The 12,113-nt window shown below is 39.1% G+C and overlaps 1 pseudogene; it reads right to left on the minus strand.

Moving 5' to 3' along the window:
• Positions 1-851: 851 nt before the first annotated feature.
• Positions 852-1,499, minus strand: LOC105789643 (agamous-like MADS-box protein AGL80; annotated as a pseudogene).
• Positions 1,500-12,113: the final 10,614 nt, after the last annotated feature.

Below are 12,113 nucleotides of genomic sequence, written 5' to 3' on the forward strand. Positions count from 1 at the left end.
ATTTATTATAGAAATAAGCAATAGGATGTCTCTCACGAGTAATAGTGAAATCGAATTTCAATTTGGAGCTTTAAATTAAAAGTTATACTTGTCTCGATTTGAGGGACTAAATTGAACAAATTAAAAAATATGTATGATTTTGAAATTGAATGTGTTTTGATATGTAATTTGATACTATTTTATGATTGAATTATTATTCGTAGTTGTAGACAACACAAGACCGTTAAGAGGGAAAGGAAAGGCGAGAGCTGACGACGAGTGACGGGAGCTTTCGGTTTGTATTTATATGATCCAATTGAATTTAATTATTTCTTATACATGTTAAATTACATGATTTAGTTATGAGGTAAGATGATATGTTTGATATGGTATGCCGCGACAGAGGACTAAATTGAATAGAATAGAAAGTTACATGGCTTATTAGATATATGAAATTGATATAAAATTGAGTTAAGATATGTTATATATGGTACTAGAATAGTGAATTGATGATTAATTGAGATTGATAGATTGGAGTGACACATATAATGACATTGGAAATTGGTTGCCTATTAAATGTACATGTTATACTTTGGTTTATCCGATGATGCACTTTGTGTGCCAGTATAATTGCTTCAGCTTGTTCGATGGTGCACTGTGTGTGCCAATATGTTTCCTTCAGTTTATCTGATGATGCAGTACGTCTGTCAGTATATTTCCTTCGATTTATCTAATGATGCATTACGATGCCAGATTGAGATGCAGGTTGGTTAATTCATATATCCATCCTGAAATCTGAGTAAGGTCAATAGGATTATATAAACATGATTTGGCTAGGCTATATGGTAGATTGAAATGAAATATGAATTTATTTAGTATAATTGCTCACATATCCTCTTCATTGGATCCATGTTATTCACATCAGATTGCACGATGTCCTCCATACCTATCCTTGGCATCATTTTGGGCATTACCATTGTCATTAGTGGTAGTGCAACCATGAATGAGGACGATGATGATGATGCCCCTTGAGCATTAAGGGGTGTAATAGCAAATGCATCCATCCTCTTGTCGATATTACTCATTTTTTCATCGAGCAACAAGCTGAGATCGTTTAAGTCCCAAAAGTTCAAACCATGGACGGCCCATTTACCACAAATGTTATTGAACATGAATTGAGTCATCTTTTTTACTCGATTGTCCTTGCAATGCTTATTGAGTTGTTTAACTTCTTTGATGGTCCTTTGGGAGAAGAAACTTTCTTGGTTCACCATATTCTTTCTTTGTTCCATCTCAGGGATCATCTTGAACTTGAAGAGCACTTGTTGGACTCCTATGGGGGATGGCCAAACCTTGGGTTGGGATTCATACTGACTACATATGATAGCACAAGCGTCGATCCTACAAAGGGTAATCAACTCACTCATCTTTTTCATCTAATCCTTCTTTCTTTTCTTATAGGTGGCTTTCCTTAATGAATCATTGGTGATATAAGCAAGCTTAACCTTCTTTCTTGTCATGGCTTGCAAATCAAAGAGGATATTTGAATGGTTTTTTCATTTTCATTTTCATTTTCATTTTCATTTTCTTGTATATTACTTACCTAAACAACAAATGAATGCTTTATATTGAGGTGGAGTGAAAATCTTCTCAAATTAAATGACAATAATAACCAATAATTTTAAAATATAAAAGATATCACTATAATGCAATACAAAATTTATAAATTTGATAAAATAAAAATATATTACTAATCCTTATACAAAAAAAATTTAAGATTTAGACTTTATACTTATCAAGTTAAAAATTAAAGTACCTCTAACTCTTTTATTTAAAAATATCAGTCTAATAAAATGTCTTCTGGTAGGGGAATGTCTGTTGGCAGGGCGCGATTTGCTCCAAGATTTCAACAATTTCTTTCTTGTTTCATTTTGCTTTGTTGTCCGTCTTTTATCTTTTTTTCAAGAATAATTGGACGGTGGTGGTTGCTTGTGCATCCCTGTTTCAGTGGGGTTTTCGAGGCTTTCAATGGCGTGCTGCTTGAGAATTGTACGGTGGCTCTCTACGTGTAAGGAATAGTAGAGCTCAACCTGCGTCTAGGGTTGATTGATGGATTAGGATGGTCTTCTTGATCGGTGTTTTGTCGTTTTCGCTGTACATGTTTATCTTTTATTACTTTTACTTTTCTTGCATGATTTTACATTTTCCTGCGGGCAAAACACTAAAAAAGCCCTTTTTTAAAAATTTTCCGAAATAGGCCGGTTTTTTAATTATTTACCGGAATGGGCCATTTTCGCTGACTCGCGCGCGTGAACAGTGCCCCAACGGTCAAATTTTTGACCGTTGCCCCCCCCAACGGTCAGATTTTTTACTATAAAAACCCCTCCCACCCCTTATTTTTTCACAAACAAATCCCATCTCAATTTCATTCAAAAATTCTCTCAAATTCCTTCAAAAATTCTCTTAATTTCCTTCCAAAATTCTCTTAAACTCTCAAATTCCTTTCAAAATCCTCACAATTTCCTTCAAAAAATCTCTCAACTCCATATTAAATTTCTTTTTCCATTCAATTTCATTTTTTTAAGAAAATTTTAAATATTTTATTTTTTAAAATAATTTTAAATTTTTTATATTTTCAACAATGGTCAATCATTGATTCGCCTTGATAGGAATCACATATTGGTGGAGCAAATGAAAATGGTAAGTATTAAATTTAAATTTTAAATTTTATTTAAGATATTTTTATTTATGTATTTTTAGATAAATATTAATTTATTTTTGTTATAAAAGTCTCAAGATCGGGTATCGAATGCAATATTCGAATATGCATGGTCCTCCATCACCGTTAGTAGAGAACCACCATGGAAGCGGATTTTGGCACGTGGCGACGGTAGGTCGGGATGCAAGTTGGAGCCAAACCGATCAAGGCGCCATCGAGAGGTGGAGACCGAGACGCACACATTTCATCTTCCATGTGGAGAGTGCACTATCACTCTAGAAGATGTCCATCTGCATTTGGGATTGCTTGGTGGATGTGCACCCAACACGGGTCTGCCCAATCTAGCAATTGGGAGGCGGTGTGCTACGAGCTTTTAGGCGCTGTTCCAGATAAAATGGATGGAGGTAAGGTGGAGATGGGCTGGTTACGTGCCACCTTCCCCAATCTGAATGAAAATTCAACCGAAATTGAAAGAATTCGATATGCCCGATCATACATTCTTCAAATAATTGGAGGCTATCTGATGGCCTACACGTCACGGAGCCGTGTACATCTAAGGTGGCTGCTAAAACTCATTGATTTTAGAGCAGCCGGTGAATTTAGTTGGCGGTCTGCCGTCTTGGCAACATTATATCGAGAGATGTGCGGGGCGACCAAATCGAGGAGGGTAAAAATCGGAGGTTGCCTGTCACTACTGCAATCATGGGCATGGTTTCGCTTTCCATTTCTACGTCCTCGAGTGAACCACCCATATACATTCCTACTCGTAACGAGGTAAATTTTATATTACATTGTGAAATTGTTATGTAAATTTTGTAAGCATAAAAGTATGCTAAAAATTTATTTAATTAGGTGGAACCATCCGGCAAGTTATCATGGATTAACGTCTGAACTTGAAGATATACGGCTTCTATTGGAGCAATGGTCGGAAGCAGAAGTAAGTATTATTGCAAATAGATATTTCCATACATTCGCTAGTGGATTGATATTTAGTATTTAGTATTATGTATATATGTAATAATGCTTGTGCGCACTGTTCGAAACGTATGTTGCAAAGGTAGTCTGCCCCTTCTTCGTTTTGGGATCGTAAGATTGCCAACATCTCGTGAAAACGATCTTTATTCATTTCATACCCTACCAATATAAGAACATAGCGAATATTTTATACCACTTCTACCAATAAAACTAATTCAAAATGACAAACGAAATAATACAGTTATATAGTAAATACCCATGTTGGTCACTTGTCGTTGTTCGATCTTAGATGAATATTGCCTGTAGTAGTTCGAAGCAACGTGTCTCAGGCAATATCTATGGTGTGTACGCCACAGCTGCTTCCTCTCGATCAAATGCAGCTAGTATACCGTACCGATCCGAAATAACGCAGATATCAGTTGGGGCACACATGCCTCCTTAACCTAGAGAGAAAGAAATCTCACCATCGACGACTCCCGGTGTTATTGCAAATGCAATTGGAAGAATTCTCCCACCGCCGTCCCTGTACATCGCAAGCAATAGCCGATGAGTGTACCTACCGAACATGAAGGTACCAATCAATTTGTACCAACGGCTTGCGATGGAAATGCGTCTTAGCATTGCTTAAAGGTCCAAAATAGGCGTTTGAACACTTGGCATCCACGTAGCAATCGGCCGCTCTAGTACGCATGTTCCGCTTTCAAGGTCCGTGATGGCACCGGGACGTATCTCTAGCACCGACACTATTGCCATATTTCATTATATGAGGCGTCCCACCCACTATGCATCTTCTCCAATGCCTTTGCTTAGCTATCCAAGCCTTACAGAAGAGGGCGTACCCCATTTGGCTACGGATGTTGGCAATTATCACCAAGATCAAGTCCTAGGATCCGCTTATCGTGGGCGATCAAGCTAGCCAACATAGTGAATCCATTTTGGATGATCTTCCAAACACCTACAGAGGAGGGAGTACATTAAATAATGCAACATTGGAAAATAAAATATTATTCAGCACATTCAATATCAGCACTGCAAAGACATGTATGTGGACCTTTGTACTTTTGATCTCCCACAACCCTGTCCTCTTCCTTAACGAGGCGACAATTTTCCATGAATATGTGCCGTCTTGCACCGCACACTTCGCCTCAAACTTATCAGATTTTGATTTAACGACGTGGTAATTAACGCCATTTTTGATGCTATGCTGTTTCAAAGAACCAATAAAACTATCCTTATTGGTAAACTGACTACCAACTTCAAGTTCACCGAGATCTACCCCCGGACTTGTACGATCACGCAACTGGTGTGGTAGATCTGGAAACTCTAACGCATCATCTGCTGACAGATCGACATTATGCATGTGGGTTGGAGGTGAGTATGCTCTGAATCGTGGATTTTCTTCATCATCGCACTCCTATCACCATCTTCACCTTCGTTGGAATAGGCCCGCTCGTAAAATAATCCCACCTCTACACCATCCGGCCCAGGCTCTCGAGGTGGATCCACATCGGACTCATCTTCTAACCCACAATCATCTACAGCATACGACGTCTCCTCACCGGTTGATGTCGTAGGTAGTACGTCATCCCTTCTTCTGGGCATTTGATAACGTCCCCTATTGGATGTAGATTGCCATCCACTAGAACTTGATGCAGTTCCCCATCTCGTATTTCCAGCGTCAATCGTCGAGCCACCGACGTACATGTCCCATCCACCACAGAGTGTCTTGGTGGGGATGTGCATTCGACACCACTACCGAACATGGGCTGTTCCGTATTTTGAAACCCGCTAACCGAGTGTCGGCCAAGGGTCGTGTATACATCTCAGACACTGGATAGAAGTACATCAGTTGGTGACGTAAATTGTACATATAACTCAATATAAGTTGCTCCGCTAGCAAGATGAGTCCGCACCATTGCCTCCAAGCTACGAAGACCTTTTATGTCGAACGACTCATATGTCACCGGATCAACAGAAGAATAAAATCGATACGTGATTGACAGAACTTTCATTGGCGTCGTTCCGAAGATTTTACGCCTAATTCTTTTACGAAGTTCTGTCAAATCTATGTTTTGGCTAAATGACAGTCGCACCGTATTCTCTGACAAAAAAACAACACCATTCTCGGTGTGGCAAACCTCACCATCATAGTAAATAACAGCACTAATACGTTCACTCATTTTGAAACTCTAACTTTCTTAGCCTCTCTAAAATGTTTCTACTATGACTTGCGCATTCTAAGAACATTTTCTACCTAATTTATAGCCTCAGTCCAAACTTGCAACTGTAGCAAAATCGCGTCCATGAGGGCACGATTTGACACTATTTGCTCAGAAACGTCAAAAAATAATTATTTCCTACATGACCAACTGTAGCGAAATCGCGTCCACGAGGGCGTGATTTCACAATTTCTTATCATATAGCATCCTGGTATCAGCGATTTTATACTATTTGCTCATAAAACGTCAAAAAAAAATTATTTCTGACATGACCAACTGTGCCGAAATGGCGTCCACGAGGGCACGATTTCACAATTTCTTCTCTGATAGCATCCTGGTAGAAGCGATTTTATACTATTTGACCAGAAACGTCAACTCGAAATAATTTTTTGGGACCCCTAAACCCTAAAAAACCTACACCCTAAACCCTAAAACCCAAAAAACCCAACGTAAAATCAGCGTCAAAATCGCGTCCCTAAACGCTACGTACGTGATAAAGTCAGCGTCCACGTCAAGAAGTCGCTACCGACCACACGCACTCGACATCGCGCTTATGTGGCCGTGATTTCGGGAAAAATGGCCCATTCCGGTAAATAATTAAAAAGCCGCCCTATTTCAGAAAATTAAAAAAAAGGCTTTTTTTAGTGTTTTGCCCTTTTCCTGCATGGTTTCTGTATATCTGCATTTATTACGTTGAGCCTATTTTCTTTGTTTGACTATATCTTTCTCTATTTTGTACGTGTATTAGGGTTTTTGTCAGTTTTTTTTCATTTTTTGATCTATTCTCCTACTTTTCATCTGGTAAACGATTTTTCTATTTCTTTTGCATTTGCTTCGTTTTAGCTCCTTTTTCTTTCTAAGTTTTGTGCTATTCTGTTTGGTTTGGATTGGTGGTTCATCAAGCAGGTTTTTGCATGTCTTCTAGTTGTTTTCGTGTGTTGTCTGCTTGTTCTTTGTTTTTTTTCCTTATCTTTAATATCGCTGGGTGTCATTTCTGTTTAGGTAGTATCTTTTTTGTGTTTTTTCTTTCTTGTTGTGGTTCTCTGGAGGTTCTTGCTGCTTCTCCATTCCCTTGTGGTTTTGTAGATGCCTTCTTAGTTACTCGTGGTGAAAACTTAGGGTCTGTTTGGTCTTGAGTGGTTGTTTCTTCCATTGTTTCGCTTACTTCTCTAAAATTCAAGAATGGCGAAGGATATAAATGTGCTGCTAGAAAGACTGAACTTTTCAGAAGAAGAATCAAAGAGGGTGATCAGCACGAATACGAAGCCATCAAACATACAGGGGTATGAGGCGTGGGTCATGGGTAAGATAATGTCTGGGGAAAAAGTTAACAGAGAAGCTATGTACCGAGTTCTCAAATTGTTATGGTTTACTAAGGAAGAAGGTAACTTTGTAGCTTTAAATGGAGTAATACTAATGAAATTTGGTAACATCGATGATAGAACGAGAATCCTAAACCTGACCCCGTGGCTCTTCGATCAATGTTTGTTTGCAATGTTACCATTTGTAAAGGGCCAAGAACTTAACAAATTATGTCTTCAATATCATGCCTTTGTGGATAAGGATCTACAATATTCCCATGGAGCAAATGGATAGACAAGTGGCTATCGACGTGGGTAAGGCAATAGAGGAGGTTATGGCTATCGACTGGCGTGATAGAGATCAGGGCTGGACTGACCATATTAGAATTAGGGTTAGAATAGATGTGCTAAAACCCCTTCAAAGGGTGGTTCATTTCGTTGGAAGTAAGGGATCGAAAACCATTTGTAAAATCAAGTACGAAAGGCTTCCTGCCTTCTGTTACATATGTGGGCTCATTGGACATACTACACAAAAATGCAACAGAAAAGAAGAACATCTTGTAACGGGCAACATCAGTTTCCATATGGGAGTTGGCTCAGAGTTCAGTTAGGAGGGACAACCCAAACTAGAGGAAACTAGAGAAATGGGATTGAAATACTAGAAAAATAGATAAACCTCAGCGAAGAGATAAAAGATGCCAAGGAGAGAAGTGGGGAAGAAAACAATATCACGTTGCTTAAAGAAAAAGAAAAAGCCAAAGCTGGGGAAGTAGAATCAGAATCCTACTCCCCTATGGAGAAACGACCAAAAAAATTAGCTCACGATGGAGGAGGCAAAATGAGATGCAAAAGAAAAAGAGTAAAAGGAAGCAATGGAGAGAACAATGAGGAGAGTCCTCCCAGATTGGTTCGAAGAAAGCTAGCGGAGAATATTTCACCTTGCAAGACAGTGGCTGGTGACTAGCCTCACCAAGAGCAATGAAGTTTCTTTGTTGGAATTACCTTTCGAAAGGTAGGAGTCGGGGCTTAGCAATGCTTTGGAAAGAAGGGGTCGATGTGGCTGTGCAAAATTATTCCAGTCATCACATAGATTCGCTTGTTTGAATGGAGAATCATAACAATTTTAGGTCGACTGGTTTCTTGGTCATGCTTATCCAAATTTAAGGAATCGGTCTTGGGACATTCTTAGAACGGTGAGAAGATTAATTAGGGAGGATTGGGTTGTGGGCGGGGATTTTAATGCCATTATTAGTGATGCTGAAAAAGAGGGGGGTGGTAGGAAGTTCAGGGTAACAATGGAGGAGTTTGATGATGTGATGAAGGAGCTGTCTCTTGTCGATATCAAAATCGATAAGGTTGGTTTATGTGGGTTAACAATCGGGAGGGGAATAACATGGTCAAAGAGAGATTGGATAGATTTCTTATCTCGGCTAATGCTATTGACAGTCTCCATTTTCTTGCGGCTAAAGTGGTTAGAAAATCAAACTCGGATCACCTCGTGAGTCGTGAGAACTTCAGGGACCCGAGCCTTGTCTTTAAATATGATGCATGTTGGGTGAAGGAGAAGGAAGTAAAATATATCATCAAGAGAGTTTGGGGTGGGAATAATATAAGCATCATTTAAGAACTTGAGAAAGTGCGGTTGAAGCTTGGCCCGTGGCCACATAGCCAATATAGAAAAATGAAAAACCAAATTTGGGAGTTGGTGGCGAGGATTGACAAGCTCATTGATGGTCCCAATAGTGAGAGTAATGCTAACATATTTAAATTTGCCCGTTTTAAGCTTGGGCACCTTTATGCCAAGGAGGAGTGTTACTGGGCTCAAAGATTGAGCATTATGTGGCTCAAAGAGGGGGATAGAAACACACATTTTTTCATGTCCGTGCCACAAGTAGGTTGAAGAAGAACAACATCGAAAGGTTGAAGGACTCTAATGGGATTTGGACGCATGATAAAAATGGTATTTGTAAAGTTGCGTGGGAGTATTTTCAAGGTCTTTTTAAGTCAGATACTACCCCTTATGGTGAGCCCAACTTAAGCTACATCCATCAGTGCGTCACAGAGGAAATTAACACCATGCTGGCTAGGGATTTTACGGATGGCGATCCTTGATGCCTTCAGTCAGATGGACCCCTGCAAAGTCCCTTGGATCAATGGCCTTCCGGGTTGTTTATTTAAAGAGAATTGGGAGGTGGGGGTGAAGAGGTTCTTAAGCTCTGTCATGATATGCTGGATGAGAACAAAGACGTTGCTTGCCTTAACGATACAATGATTATCCTTATTCTTAAGAATAACAAACCTCATGACATGACTAAATTTCGTCCTATTAGTTTGTGTAGGGTGAATTATAAAATTATATCCAAAGTCCTTGCTAACCGTCTTAAGGCAGCCCTTCCTCTTCGCATTAGCCAGAACCAAAGTGCCTTCATCCTAGGCCATATGATCCATGAAAATGTTCTAATTGCAGATGAGTTAATACATTATCTTTAGAGCTCAAAAAATGCCCCGAACAAAGTTTTTGTTATAAAGCTCGACATGAGCAAGGCTTATGATTGTGTTGAGTGGAATTTTCTCGAAAAAGTTATGAAAAAGTTGGGTTTTTAGGATACTTGGGTTGACAAGATCATGCGATGTGTTCGGTCTATTAGATACGTAGTTAAATGTAACATGGTTATTTCTGAGATTATTGTTCCAGAGCGGGGTCTTCGATAAGGGGACCCCCTCTCCCCTTATCTCTTTTTGTTTTGCATGGAGGCTTTTTCTAGAATGTTGTTACATGCTCAAAGCACTAATGTTATTAGGGGCATTCGGGCTAGCCAAAACGGCCCTCGTATTAACCACTTGTTCTTTGTCGATGATGGCCTACTCTTTGTCAGGAACAAAAAAGTGAAGTCGAGGCCTTTTTGAATATCCTTAGGAAGTTTGCGCAAGTTTCGGGCCAAAGCATTTATCTTGAAAAATCTATGGTGTTTTTCAACCTGAATACTACCAACATCAACAATATGGTGACTTGTTTAGAATGAGAGTGGTCGACAAGTTTGGTAATTATCTTGGTTTACCCTTCCTCGTTGGGAAGAAAAAGACTATGGCTTTTCAAAGCATTACTAATCGTATTTCTTGTACGATAAATAGCTGGTCAAAGATGCTTCTGTCCTATGGTGGTAAAGAAATTTTCATTAAGTCTATATTGAAATCCCTCCTAACTTATGCTTTTTCGGTCTTCCTTGCACCCAGGGGCATCTTAGAAGACATACAAACCAAAATAAGTCATACCTGGTGGGCTGGTAAAGAAAAAGGTAAGGGCTAGTCGATGCTTGCTTGGGATAGAGTTTGCCTTTCTAAGGGCATAGGGGGCTTGGCTTTCGTGATCTTATTCTTTTCAACTTGGCTCTCCTTGGTAGACAAGTTTGGAAACTCCTCACGTATAAAGATACTTTGTGCTATCATGTGTTAAGCTCAAAGTACTTCCCTAATGGAGATATCTTTCACCCTAAAGTTGTTGATAAGCCATCTTACACTTGGACCAGTATCGCTACTACTGCTAAAACCCTCGAAAATGGTTTCGACTAGCATGTGGTTGATGGCTACAACATTGACATTTGCAAAGACAACTGGGGTTTTGAGGGCTTAAATGGTGATTTGTTATACCCCACTATTCTGACTGCCCATGAAAGAAAAGTGAAAGACTATTGGAACAATAATCACTCGTGCTGAAACAAAGAGAGGGTACATGAACTTTATGGTTGCAATTTGGGGGACCAAATTTGTAAAATTCCAATTTTTGCCAATGGCCTGAATGATAGATGGGTGTGGTTCCATAACCTTCACGGTTTCTACACCTCCAAGTCAGCTTACTCGTGGCTTCTTCTCAAGCAGGCGGGCTTTGGACCTCACAGATTTTTTTGGGAAACAATATAAAACCTGAAAACTTTGCCTAAAATTTGTGTTTTTAGCTAGCGTGAGGGTCAGGATCTTCTGCCTACGTATGGCAAGACTTCTTCTATTTATCAGGATTTTAAGAAGGAGTGCCCTAAGTGCGGTGCGAGGGCAAAAACCTTTATCCATGCTCTCAAAGACTGCCCTACCGCTTGTACTATTGTTGCTCTTGGTGGCCTTGATAATAGGCTTCTAGTTGGAGAGTATTCTTGTTGCATTGATTGGATCGAGGACGTCATGCGTGTTTTGGATATGAAAGTTGTTGCGGACTTCATAACGACGCTGTGGAACAGTTGGAACAACCACAATAACTTTGTTTTTAGGGGCAAGGATGATGATGCGAGAGTCATCTGGGATAGAGCAAAAACCCTATGCCATGACTTCCGAATCCATAACTTGGGTAACAAGTCGCTGTTGCCTATTACCCCTGCAAATAAAAACTGGGTGAAGCCTTTTTGCGATTTCGTGAAAATAAACTTTGACGCCACTGTAGAAAATTGATTAATAGTTGGAGATATAAAACAAAGAAAATGATAAAGAATATAATGGAGAAGAGAAATAATTTTTTATGGAAGAAAGAAAACACCCTTTCTAATAAATTTTTTATTTCACTCATTCTTATTTTAAATTCTTCATTACATATAACTCTTTATATAGGAGTTGTAAGTGACTATTCATTTACATAACTTAAATACTATAGGAGTTGTGACTATTCATGCATGAGTGTAACTTTTTATCTTCAAGTCTCTTCACATTACTAACTCTTCATATTCAAGTCTCTTCACATTTCTAACTTTTCATAATTTATTTTGTGCAAGATTAATTTAATTATGTGCCAACAATGCCTCCCTTAAATTAAACTTGCTTCGAACTCCCAACCTTTCAACATTTTTCTTGAACACTTGTCCACTAAGCGGCTTTGTGAAGATATCAGCCATCTGATCTTCCGTATTGCAATATTCAACTTAAATATCACCATTATTC

Source organism: Gossypium raimondii, chromosome 2, assembly GCF_025698545.1.
Source record: "Gossypium raimondii isolate GPD5lz chromosome 2, ASM2569854v1, whole genome shotgun sequence".
In the NCBI taxonomy this organism is placed as follows: Eukaryota; Viridiplantae; Streptophyta; class Magnoliopsida; order Malvales; family Malvaceae; genus Gossypium; species Gossypium raimondii.